We start from the raw sequence: 13,856 nt of genomic DNA, 5'->3' as shown, positions 1-13,856 counted from the left end.
TAACGTTTACCAACACGCCCAATTCGCTTACAGATGACTAGTTCTTATATAGGTCACGAGTAATAACGGTGACAGTGTGCAGTTCTAAAGGTTATGGGTGGCTCGACGTAGGAGGGCACTGTCACAGACAGGCGACGTGTGGAAACACCAGCACGAACGGCGAGAAAACGTGCATGTCCATGGAAGAAAGAAACCTCGATATCCTACTGACTGTTCTATCCTGTTTTCAAAGGTTAACAAAAACTTCAAAAGAGAATTTCAGGCACCGCGTTGTTGCGCATGAACTTTCGAATTTGCGGCCTTTACAGTTTTGATTTTTATGTTTTAGGCGGAAATATTAGGTTTTCTAACCTTTTCCTGTTCTGCAAGTTCAAAAAGTTTTCAGTTAGGCTTTTGTTGCCTATAGAGTGAACCACAGAAAACACTATACTTCGTTCCATCTTCGGTCCGAGCGTGGTCGATGTTATGGGTGGAAGGGCCAATCAAACAGCGAAAGAGGCACAACGTCATGGCGTGCTCTCTGTAGTTGATAGGACTAGCCGGTATTCGCCGTCTCTCTGTGCGCGCTCCTCCGCCGGCTAGTCCTATCAAACGCAGAGAGCACGCCATGACACTGCGCTTTTTGCGCTGTTTGACTGGCCCTTCGGCTCATAACATCGGCCGCGCTCGTACCGAAGTTGAAACGAAGTATAGACCGCAATTATAAATTTGGGAACAAAATACCCAATAAGCTTAAAAAATATTACAAAGAAGGGCATTTTCTTTTTTACAAAGTTGACGAATTTTAATGATAATAAATTGATATATCTTACGGATGATCCAAAAGCCTCCATATCAAACCAAGAAAAAAAATCGGTGAGCTTTTCTCCCCATACTATCAATGGCCGGTGAGCTTTTCTCCGCCTCCGCCGATTTTGCGGTGAGCTTTCCTCCGGTGGGCTTATCTCCGGTGAGCTTTTCTCCGGGATTCGCACTTCCGGTAGGTTGTCTGAATCAGGGATTGCTTTGATATATGGCCCCTAGCGCAGCAAAAAGCATTGGAATAAGGACGCTACCAAGATCACCAGCCTGCTCTTGTCGTTTGCGCCTTGGAGCTGATCATACCGACGTAGGTTGTCGGATGGTCATCTGAGTGGTAGGGGCTGATTTCAGTAATTGCATAGTTGATGGAATTCCTCTGGCTGTCTCAGGTGCGTCTTCATGTGGCCGACGTTCTTTGTGTTTTTTCTTTCACTCCATTCGTCGTCTTCTTCAATGCGTCACTGTAAGTTCGCTTTTGGGCTCGCTTATCCGTTGGAACCGGGACAAGCAAGGGGACGTGCACAACTTCAGAGTTTAAGGTGGCCGCAAGTCCACGGTTTTCCTTGCCATTTAAGACGTCCTGTCTTCGGATAACCGAGGCAGTCTTTCTGCGTTGACACCCAGAGAAGGTAGCGGCATGCTGGTTACTACAGTTTGCGCACTTGGGATCTTGCCGATTGGTGCAAGTCTTGTGGTGGTGCGGACCTGCGCACACTTTGCAGCGCCGTGGTCCACGGCAGTATTGCGCAATGTGTCCGTACCTTTGGCAATAATAGCACTGCACTGGAGGACCAAAATACTCGTCAACAGTGGGGATACGGTCCATTCGTCACATGCACACTCGTCACAGGACGATTGGTCACAGCACGATTCGTCACACAGGAACATTCGTCATAGGATGACTCGTCACGCGGCCAACCGGTCCCACAACAGTTCGTCCCCCCAAAAGTGTATTGTTCAGGTTGGTTCGGGCGGACAAAGTGGCTAACTCATATCTTAGTATGTCTTTGGCTTCTGAAAGGCGAAGAATTTGTAACAAACGTTTCAGCTTTTTCGGTCCCGAACATTGAATGTTGGTTCGGCATGACAAAGTGGGTCACCTCTTATCTTAGCATGTCTTTCACTTCTCAAGGTCAAAGAATTTATAACAGACGTTTTAGCTACCGGGTCCGTCCGGAACGAAACTGAGACTACATTCAAAAGGATAGAGGTGATCGCAACAGAGAGAGGTAGAGCCATGATGCTGCACGAGGGTTACTCGTACACATTCAGCAGAAAGAATTCCGATACTTATTGATTTTGTCAAATAGGTGTATGCAAGGCAAAGCTACATATGCTTTGCAAGTGACGTGATGTCAACCACCAGTATGGTGCGGGACGGGGCCCCGCACCATACTGGTGGTTGACATCACACCGCGTGGATGCGCTTACCAAGGCGTAGGATATGCCTCTAACGGCCCGGACAAGCGCTAGTGCACCATATTTTCAACAAAGGTGCCGTGAACTTAGAAAAACGTGCAGAATTTTTCGGCATTGGTGCGATTGCGCTACGAGCATAAAGTTTCGAAATGCCGCCGACGAAGTTTTGACGTAAAGGGATGCCGTGTCGCGCGCTTCATAATTTGACGAGCGGCTCTAGGAGTCGCTTGTAGAAAAATTGTTACGATTTTGCGAAATACTGGTAAAAAACGCAGTGTTACCGTCATAATCTTAACCCTTAGACAAGGATAAATCAAATAACGGTCAAGAAACTCTCATTGTCTCAGGGTTTCTATTATGATGTTTCCTGATCGGCTCGGCCTGCATTCTTTCGCTTCTTGCAAAGGTTATCGTATCGCGGACGGCACAAACCGATGCCCCGGCGGCGGTGGCTCGGCGAACTTGCACACGGGGGCCGCCGACGACCGATCGCCGTCGGGCCGGGCTCGCAGCGCGACACTCGCCCGCATTCGGCCGGGAGCCCCGAACGTGCGCTCGAAGCGTGAGAACGGCGTTATGAAACGAAGGTCAAAGGCTATATACACCATGAACGAGCAAAAGCCGATGCAAAGGCGTGCGCGAACGTAAACAACGATAGAAAAGTGCCGTCGTTCGCCGCTATGAAATGCGTCCTGCAAACTCGATGAACCGCGGCCGCATCCCTTTCCTGCACCTCTTACTTTCACTAACTTGACGGCTACTCTGTTTCGCGGGGCATGCCGACGAAACGATCGGACGATCATCAGGATACGGGGTGATTGCGGCTGCCGAGCGCGGCGCAGTTTACCATTGCTCTCGCTGCGAAGGGCCGTCGAGTCAACCATGCATGGTAGATATCGGTGTTCGACGTCATCATGTGACGTAGGTGCAAGGCATGTACTAGTCGGATTATTACTCGTTCAAACCAGCAACTGAGATCAACCTGCTGAAGACCCGTAATATAATGAGAGGAAAGGCGGATGAGTATTTGAGATCAGTTTTTCTAACCACTGGTTTATGTGACAGTAGTAGAAAATCGTGAAACTCCTCATCAGGGAATATGGGCAGACCTGGTCGATGTGACCAGTTTCCCGCATGACGAGTCATCCTGTGACGAATGTTCCTATATGTGACGAATCGTCTGTGACCAATCGTCCTGTGACGAGTGCGCATGTGACGAATCGTCCTCATCCCTCAACAGTGTGACTTGTGAAGCCTGAGAGAACGCCTCTAAGCACCGGTTGGTCTGGGCGGAAGTGGAGGAGCACGCTTTCAGTTTCAGTCTTGCGGTGTTCCACGTTGCCGTCCTCTTGTCTTCTATACGAAATTTGCCGTTGAACAGAAATAACTCCAATACTTTTAAAATATTCTAGTAGTTCTCCGTCGGTATACTCGATCGGTACTCCTTTAATCTTTACCAGATACCGTGAGTAGGAGTGGGGTACACTGGTCGCCACTTCAATAGAGCAAAGGGTCGATATGGCTAGTAATCTGTTGACTGCTTGCAGAGATGCAACACTCACGAAAAGGCTCCCGTCTTTGTTCATCCTATGTGAGAGTAGCTTCTCTTGTGCAACATCAATTATCTCTTTGGCCACTTCGTTAGGATTCACCCTCCACAAGGATGCATTGGAACTGTTGGGTTCGAAAACCACTATGCACGCAGGGCGGTTTTTTTTTTTTTTTTTTTTTTTTTTTTTTTTTTTTTTTTGTGTAGTGGACTGGAATAAAGGGCCGATTATCTCCGTCGGCTTCCAGAACTTTCATGGGATTTTTGAAGACTCGTCTTCATTGGAATGTAAGATAGCACCTTGAACGGAATAGGTAGAGGTCTTGTCATCATCACTCTTGATATGAGTCTGGGTCTGTACATCGTCTTTTAATGGGAGCTTTCTTGAGGTCACCGGGGATAAGGGTCGATGGTGGTGTGGCGGTACATTGAGGTGGAAACTTGCCGTGTGGTGGTCCAGGATCCCCTCTTTCGGGTGTTTCAGCTGGTAGCGGTTGGTCCATTGCCCAGGTCGTTGGTCCGGTGTTTACAGGAAAAGGGCGACTATGCGCCGCGTCCAGGACCTTGCCGCTTGACGTCAATAAGAAAATCTGGCTGGATAATATCAGAAAACTTTGAAAAATCATATTTTTCCAAAAGAGCAGGAAGAATGGCGTTGATTGCCTGAAAACGTCGTCGTCTTCCGCCCAGAGTTTAAGGTAAAGTGTATTGCAGCGCAAAATCACAGTGCGCGACATATTATAATAATAATGACTTTACCTCCATGCAGACCACAGCCAAAGGAGATTCCTTTCTCCTCCACAACAGCGGAGAGGGCGACAGCGAAAGAATCTTGATCTTCGCTACCGAGCACAACTTGAGCTGTCTGGCTCAGGCGTCTATTCGCTGACGGGACCTTTAAAGTTTCCCCGGCACAGTTTTACCAACTGTACACGCCGCATATGCCACAGTCAATGGTGTGGTAGTGCCAATGGTTTACGGCTTGCTGCCTAACAAATCTGAAGCTACCTTCAGAAGGTAGGCATTCAAGAGCTCTGATAAACGGATAAAACGAAACGCTCAGAGGCCCTATTATTGGATGTGTGTTCAAACACTTCAAAATATGTTCGCTCTTTTTAAGGTTTTTCGACGTCGTGCTGAGTCACATGGGGGCCAACTGCCTTGAGACGGCTTACACGGACTTCGAGACAGCGGCCATCAACGCGATACAAGCCATGATTCCCGGCGCTAGGATATAGGGATGCTTTTTTCACTTATCCCAGTCGGTGTACAGGAAAGTGTGCTCCAGGGGTCACCTCACCAGAGTCACAACAATTTAGATGAAGAGTTTGCTGTTCTGGTATGCGGCATTCTATTTTGTCACAGTCGCCCCCGCCTGGAGGTTAGAGGCGCAATTCTTCTTTGACGGTTCGCCCTCCGGCCCTCTACAACGACTGTGAACAATATTTGTTTTTGTTGAGGCCGGTTTTCCAACGTACACACTAGACGCATCACATCGTGTTTACGCGTTGGGTCGACACAGGCGTTCTCGGTGCCTTGCGTAAAGGTGTGAGCATTATTATTGGTAATCTGTGTAGGAAAGGCTCTAACAGCAAGAAGCTTGAAATTGCTGAAAATTACCACAGACATGTGATGCGACTAGTCCGTACGTTGGAAAAGAGACACCGACCAACGAACCATAACGTCCGACGTCTCCAATCCTCACGCAGGATGGTACTGCGCCTAAGAAAGTCACTTAGGTCGTATATCAGTAACTGGCCGTAAATAAATGACCAAGTCTAGAAAATTATAAAGTGAGAAAAATTAAATTTCTAGCTAAACTATCGATTATAACTTTTAGACAAAAATAAAAAAGCTCGTGATTTTGATCGGCCGTGCACCGAAATGTCCGTGCACTGAAAAGTTCATGCACCGAAATGTCCGCGCACCGAAACGTCCCACACCGAAAAGCCCGTGCACCGAAAAGTCCGCACCGAAACGTCCTACACCGAAAAGTGTATACCTTATTTTCACTGCGATTGTGGGAGCTTTTTACTACCTTGCACTTGGGACCACTTGTTCCATGACAATCTTCTTCTGCGCCCGCTTTCAGTGCTACAGCACAAAGTTCAATGGAAAGGAGGGCTGGGGAGGAGGAAGCAAACAGAAGGCTGTAGAGGAGAGGAGGAATTGCCCTTCTCTCTCCAGCGTTCTGTCTGCGTCCCCCTCCCCAGCCTTCCTTTCTCTCGAAAACTCCTGTAACTGACTATAGCCATAATGAAGTATAGCATGTTCTCATAAATGTCCAACACTCCACTCAATCTTGTAAGAACTACTTTGCGCAGCGTATGAACAATGCGCAAAACTTTTTTTTCCTTCGGGTAATCACAGCGAGCATAGAAAAGAAAGCAAAAAAACGATATATCGACGGAACGAAGCCAAAATTCCCATTTACGTGGTCGCCATCTAAAAGAAATAAAAACTGATAAAGTGTTTTTACACGCAGCGAAGAAAGCAAGTGCAGAACAAAGAAGGCCGGTGGGAAAGTGTTACAAACAAATTGTTTTCCCGGAATCTCACTTTTTTTTTCTTTTGTAGCCGTTTTGCACGTTGGTGAACCGGATGGACTTGCCCCGTCCAGCCTCTATTATTCTAAAACTTTACAAAAGAAAAAAAAAAGTGAACGAAACAGCAAACCAAAACAAAACAAAACAAAACAAAAATAAATAAAGAGGAAGAACATTTCGCCAACATATCAGTGTCGTTTAATCTCTGTATCAGTTTCCGGGTCTCCCCCTTTTGTGCTTTCCTTCTCGGACATTATTCTAGATTTCTTCTTTTTATTTCACCTCATTTCCCGGTATCCCTGCGTTACCTGCAAGAGAAAGCGTACAAAGAAACGCTTCCACGGCGCGCTGCGTAGGTCGTGCACCCCAAACGACCGATGATGGCGACGCGCAAGTGTGTGTATCTATCTTCCGCGGCTATCTGCCCTTCTCGTGTACGAACACTTCTGTCTCTCGTTCCGTCCGCCCATTTTCTACCCCTCTTCTTTGGCGCATACCCTCGCTCTTCTAACCAGGTCCTGGTTCCACTCTGCCCTGTCAACATAAATAATAAAGTGACGCTGGTTCTCAGATGCCGTGACGTGATTCAAGAGAGCTATCTTCCAAGCGTCCCGGCGTGAAGCACTCTCGCGGACAATGGACAATGCCGAGGGGCGCGAGAGAAGGGCTCCTGCGGTCTCCGGGCGGGCCGGTTCCGGTCAGCGGACTTCTTTGCGCGTAAATCGGACTTTGTTCGCCAAGACTGCCGCGACAAGTAGGGTGGCGGCGAAGAAGGCCGTATTCAGTTCCGCAGTTTGCTCAGCTCGTGGGTTTTCGATCTGGAACGCTACCACTACGAAAGGTCGGCTGATAGCACAGAAGCGCCGCCCCGGAACGTCTGCTAACCAGGAGGTTCCTCCTCGAGAGACACCTATTATGGACCTTGGAGCATTGGTCTACTTATTCTACTGGACTTTGTCCCAGTTCGTCCTTCGTGCTGTTTTGCTTTTCGTGGTGATTCCTGCTTGGAGAACACGCAGTAGAGAACATATCCTCAATAAAGGCAATTGCAACAAAACTTGCAGAGCTCTGCAACTCGATAATCAGACACGTCTTCGAGTTGCAGAGGCTCGTTGCGTGCCGACGTGGCACATGTCCCACGACCGACGACCCTGCAGTTTGGACATCGTTCGCATTACAGTTTACAGAAAGGGCGACTGTATTCATGAGGTGCCGATAGGCAACGATTCGTGATCAATGAACATCGGTTCAGATGTCAATTGTAAAGACGATAGATTTTGTTCGGAGAACATAAAATAGGTGTCAACCGTAGATTTTTTTTTATCTCGAATTAATTTGAGAATAAGGGATGCAAGTAGTAGACGCTCGCTGCTGGCCATCACGAAATTCTCCGTATAAAAATTAACTGTTGGGCTAGTTGGTTAAACATCTTAATTACAAAAGCGCAAAGGACAAGGACAGGACACAGAATGAACAGGACAAGCGCTTTTACAAAAGCGCTTGTCCTGTTCATTCTGTGTCCTGTCCTTGTCCTTTGCGCTTTTGTAATTAAGATGTTCTCCGTATGCCTGATTTATAAAAGTTGGCAAACAAAAGCACCTATCCATTATAATTACAGTCACTCGAGGACAAGAAAGATACAGACTCACTTCAACGGATACTCTCGGCGTATCCGTATATGTGCAGTCAGATTACAATCTTACAGTTAACGTGAAAATAAAAAAACAGAAAATATAGAACATATTTAATAAGTGGCTGAAACGTCCGGTAACCGGACAAAACCTCACCGGACAGAAGCTCACCGGACAAAAGCTCACCTGTTTTTTCGCAGACCCGGAAAAAAGCTCACCTCGTTTCCCCCCCGCCCCCTTTTTTTTCTTTTCTTTTTTTTTGCTATTTGGGCAAAACACGGGCTGGGATAACGCGCTAACGCGATAGACATTGCACCATTTTTAGGTGCAAGGTGTCGACACAAAAGCCATAACAGGCAGAGAAGCAACGATTTGGGACCAAAATTTAGGTCACCGAAACTGAGTGGAGCTGATAGGATCAAGGCTTGCTGGACTCAAGGTATGCCGGAGCACCCTTGTGCCATGCCCAAGAAACTTCGTGAACCGAAGTTTTTGAACCCGAAGAATGACCGAAGAAGCGAAGTCACCCTTCGGTGCACTCTCTTCTTCATTATGCTAATGTTACGCTAAACGCGCACATAAAGGTTGGGCACAATGTCTCTTCATTACTAATCATGGGTTTTCTTGGTGTTCAGGGTAATATTTGAAGGGCATGGCTAAGAAATTTAAATTCTTTCCGTCATTGTGCGTCGTAAAGGTATTTGAAATTACGGATTATCTCAGGGGGATGTGAAAGGGAAACTGAAGCAAAACTGTAATATGCAAACCATCGAGCTACGAATTTTTAAAAATATTTGGAAGGAACGGAAGTTGGGTCTTTTGGACAAGTACAATATAGATGACCAATTTAGAAAGCTGTGCAGAATTCTGGATAGGCTGGCGTTCCTTCCACCACAGCTTATGCCCGAAGGACTAACCTACATCAGGGAAAGTCCATCGGTGACATCGGCGGCCTGCTGGACAACTTTGATGGCACGCATGTCAACGGCCCCTTCCGTTATGGTTGTGCTCCTTATGCGGCGGCTACCAAAGCGAATTATTCGCTTTGCCTGACTGTGCGCCGACGACGACCGGAGTTTCCCCCGAAACGGTGGAATATGTACGACTCAACTTTTTAAGATAGAGACCGGACGACGAACAACACCTGCGAAGGATATGGAATTCTGGGTTCGAGAAGCTCGTCGGCCACGCTCATCCAAGTGTCTGGAGGTTGATTGAATGCTTACAGCAAAATCAGGCGCTTGTTTCCACGGCATTGACACACGCCCGGAGAGGTGAGCCCCCAGTGAAGCGGGTACGAGAAACCACTCTGCGCCTGCAGAATCGTCTGAAATATATTTGCAAAGAGTTCCAGATACACAGAAATTTACCTAGACTGCTGGAGCTAGTAGGGTAATGCATTTGCTTCTAATTAATGATAAACTTGTTTCCACTTTAATCAACAAACCATGCGCCTGTCAGATTAAATTTATCGTTCCATTTTAGTGTCGCAGGCATGCACCTAAATTGTCTGCACTCGTCTTCAGATCAACATGATTTTTTTTCCTGGTGAGCTTTTGTCCGGGTCTGTGAAAAAATGGGTGAGCTTTTGTCCGGTGAGCTTTTGCCCTGGATTCGAAATGTCCTGTGCTGTCTCAAAGATGGCGTCACGAAGAATGCTAATTTCTGGCCCTTTCGTGAAACTGACTTTTCGGAGGTGCAATGGCGACAGCGGGCCTTGGGCCGCCGGCGGTGCACCGCTTCGCAGACTGGTTCGATACCACAATGCAAGGCACTACACCCACGCTCATCGCTGGGGATGTGAACACTCAACAACCACAGTGGGGGTATAAAAAAGCTAACAAACGAGGACGGAACATAACCAGCAAATGCAGGCAAGTGAAGCTGGTCCTCGCTAACGAGCCCGACACCCCTACGAGGATCGCAACAAGCCCCAGGCAAAACGGCACAACCCCGGACTTCACCTGGCCCACGAAGAACATCAAAGCCTCCTGGCATACCTTGCCGGGTCCCATGGGCAGTGATAATCTATCCATAGTAATTCGACTCAAAACAACTACTCAAGCCAAACAACAGGCAAAATTCGTTAAATGGGATGTCTTCCGCACCGCCATAGCCGCAAGCAAGGAAGAAAACCTTGCCGTCCGTATCCAGCAGGCCCTCGAGGTTGCAAAGACAATTTACCAGATTAAAAAAGATTCTCCTACATCTGACCTTCATCTCCTCAATCTCTGGGCTAGTCGCCTACAAGCGCTCCAGAGATATCGGAGAAATAAATGAAATCGAGCACTTCAAACCAAACTTAACTTAGCCACGGAGTGGGCCAAAAGATACACTATCGAACTTAGACGAAACAGATGGTGGGCACACTGCAGCTCCTTCGGCGACAAGACTGGACTAAAGAAGGTATGGAGCACATACATACCGAGGAATGAGCGGCAATACCAAAAACAAAAAAAAAACAAAAAAAAACGCATCTTTACGTAGTGAATAATGTTGATTGGGGCGAAGCTCTGGCGGTGCTTGTCTGCGTAGACGGTGAGCCGCAGCATGCCGAGCCCTTCGTTCGTTTTCATCCACCAAACGCTGAAATGCGTATATAACCACGTTCCATACCACACATTCTCTTTCTGAGATGGATGAAAACGAACGAAAGGCTCGGCATGCTGCGGCTCACCGTCTACGCAGACAAGCACCACCAGAGCTTCGCCCCAATCAACATCATTCACCACGTGGAGATGCGTTTTTTTTTTTTTTTTAATTTTTTTTTTGCCCTACACGAGCACGGGAGCATGTGAGCGCGTGAGCTCACGAGCAGGAGCACGTGCACCCGACGGCGGACGGACATACGGACATGGCTAGCCCCTAAAGGCCCTGTCACGTTGAGGAAACACGGCGGAAACATCAACAAAACATGTTTCTCAACAGTCGGGAAACATGTCGGCTGTCGGCTCTGTTGCCCGACAACCCTGTCACATTGAGGAAACAGCAACACAACATGGACGACAGCGACAATGTTGTCTCGGTCTGACAGGCTTCGTAAAACCTCGGCAACTTGTGTCGGACGACACGTGTTGCCCATTTCGGTGGCTGAGCGAATTTTTTTCCAGCAACACGGCAACATTTATATTTTTCAGTACAGATAGTCGCACGAGAATACTTCAATAATTGACAACTCCCCATTTCTAAGCAGCCGGTGTCCATCCGAATCCAACGCCGGTAGGCCTCGGAATCTTCCAGAGCTAGCTCCCGCATCAAATTCTCATAGGCACCTTGTTGATGCACTCTTGCGAGCCACTCGCTGGTCCATTTTGAACGCGGCTTCTTGCACGGCGGCAGCTGATCGTCAGAATCATCTGAATCGATGGCACAAAGAAGCACCAAAGTAGAAGCTGCTGCTGTGGCCGGCGCGTATGCCATCCTGCAAAAGTCTAGCCCTGTAGCAGAACGCAACCGCCAAATCCAGACAACACGAAATGGTTCGCGCGGCTGATGAACCGACTTCGGTAGAGCGACGGCGAGACGGCGATCCAAAATGGCAACGATTCAAGGGGCGAGAGAGAGAGGCAGCGCGCAGGAGAGGAGGCAATTTGTGTTCTTCCGACACGCTTTCCCGGTGTGACAGGATGTTCCCCGAGTGTCGGAGAACAAGTTGGGAAACATGGTTTTCGAACTACAGCAACATGTTTCCGGACTGTTGCTGTTTTCGCGATGTGACAGGGTCCCCGAAAACATGTTTTCCTCGTGTTGAAGGACAAAGTTCTCCGACTGTTTCCGCAGTGTGACAAGGCCATAACGAGCTTCGCCCCTAAAACACCGGTTCCAACCTCACATTGCGGCTAAGGATAACATAAGAGCTAGCAAAAGCGGCGGGAGTCAGCTTCTTCCTTCAACCCGCCAAGGAACCACCGGATACCTGCTGTGCGCCTGAATCTATCAACGCATTGCTGCCAGAAGACACCCCCTTTACCATGGGGGGGGGGGGGGGGGGGGGGGGGGGGGGTTCTTGGAAGCAAAAGCAGAAAGCAACACAGCTCCAGGCCCCGACCACATTACCATCACAGCACTCCGAAACCTTCCGGACGAAGAAATGCGTCAGCTCCTAAACAAGTACAACGAGATATGGGAATCCGTTAGACTCCCCGATGACTGAAAGATATCCACCGTAATACCCATTCCGAAATCAGGCAAACCCAACAATGGCATCCAGAACTTCAGACCCATCTCCCTAACCTCTAACCTATGTAAAGTAATGGAACGTATGGTCCTGGCCGGAATAACCTGGATCCTAGAGTCACACAACAGACGGATCCATGCAAACTGGATTCCCTCCGCACCTGTCCACACAAGACAGTCTAGCCGTGATTCACGATGGCATCACCAAATTTCAACCTACCGTACAGCCTCGTACAATAGTGGCGATCGACATAAAAAAAAAGCGTTCGACTCCATCCCACATGAAACAGTCATTCGAGCAGCAGAAAATCGAGGCCTACGTGGACGAATACTAAACTTCATTAAATCCTTCTTTCACCGACGGCACTTCCAAGTTCGCATTGGAGGCACCACGAGTCACAAGAAACACGGTGGGAGTTCCCCAAAGAGCGGTCATCTCCCCAGCATTATTTAACATGGCCATAGCTCACCTAGCATTCAGCCTGGAGGCAGTACGAGACGTACGTTACACTGTATACGCTGACGACGCGTCACCTTATGGGTCAACAAAGGCACACCTAACATTCAAGAAAGGCAACTTCAAGAAGAACTGGATGTCACTACTAGGGAGCCTCCATGTGCGCTGCACCCTAGTCACTACGAACTTTATGCAGGAAACAAATATGATAATCTCAGTCGAAAAGACCACCTACACAGTCGTCGCCTCAAGGAGGGCTAGAAAGAAAAACATCGGAGGCACCATTAATATGTACGTTGACGGCACCAAAATTCAAAGACAATCAACTGTAAAGATCCTCGGTCTCACGTTTGACGAGGATAGGGGAACACGGAGCTGGCTGGACCAAATTAAGATTCAACGGAGACGCGGCCTTAACCTTATCAAGAGTGCAGCCAAAGCACTGGGGGGGGGGGGGGGGGGGGGGGGGGGGGGGGGGGGGGGGCAAAAGAAATTTTTTAAGAATAATGGTTCGATCACTGCTTGTCTCGAAAGCCATTTACGGGTATAACTACCTCCGTCTTACCAAGACCCATCAAGATCAAGTTGAAACCCTTAACAAGGCAGCCATGAGAGTTATCACGGGATTACCCAAGACAACCCGCATTTCCGATCTGAAGAGAGCGGCTCAAATAAACACAATCAAAGAACTAGCAAAAGAAGTACAAAACAGTCAGAGAAACCGCCTCAAAAGAACTTCACCTGGACCTCGGAGTAACAGACTTCGAAGTTCCAGCTATACATCCACTTCTCCTCCTCCGTGGGAAGACGAATGCATAACAGAGATCAAGCCTGTACAACAAGATCAAAGCAAAGAGCACTGTTAGAGAAGAATAAAGCTTGCTAAAGAAACACATGAAAGAAATAGAACATCTCGTGACCAATAAAGGCATTTACACAGACGCATCGCGGAACGAGGACGGCAGGGTAGCCATTGCTTGGTACTCCTTCCGCACCGGCAAAACAAACGCTCAGTGCCAAAGCCGCTAAACTCCAAGCAACCTTTTGGACACTAAAAAACGCCCGAGAGGGTCAGCACCCGACAGCAGTGGCGTACCAACTTGTTTCTGAGTGAGGGGGGAAGGGGGGGGGGGGGGGGGGGGGGCAAACCAGACCCTCCCTCTAGTGCCGGGGGGCAGTGCCCTTGGTATCCCTTGGGCGCCGACGGCCGGTGTTTGCCCTGCCCAGTGGCGGCTGTTTCAGAGGGGGGGGGGGGGGGGGGGGGGGGGGTAAAAAAC

The sequence above is a fragment of the Ixodes scapularis genome, unplaced genomic scaffold (genome assembly GCF_016920785.2).
Source record: "Ixodes scapularis isolate PalLabHiFi unplaced genomic scaffold, ASM1692078v2 PGA_scaffold7__128_contigs__length_106722199, whole genome shotgun sequence".
NCBI lineage: Eukaryota > Metazoa > Arthropoda > Arachnida > Ixodida > Ixodidae > Ixodes > Ixodes scapularis.
Note: the sequence above shows the minus strand (reverse complement) of the source record.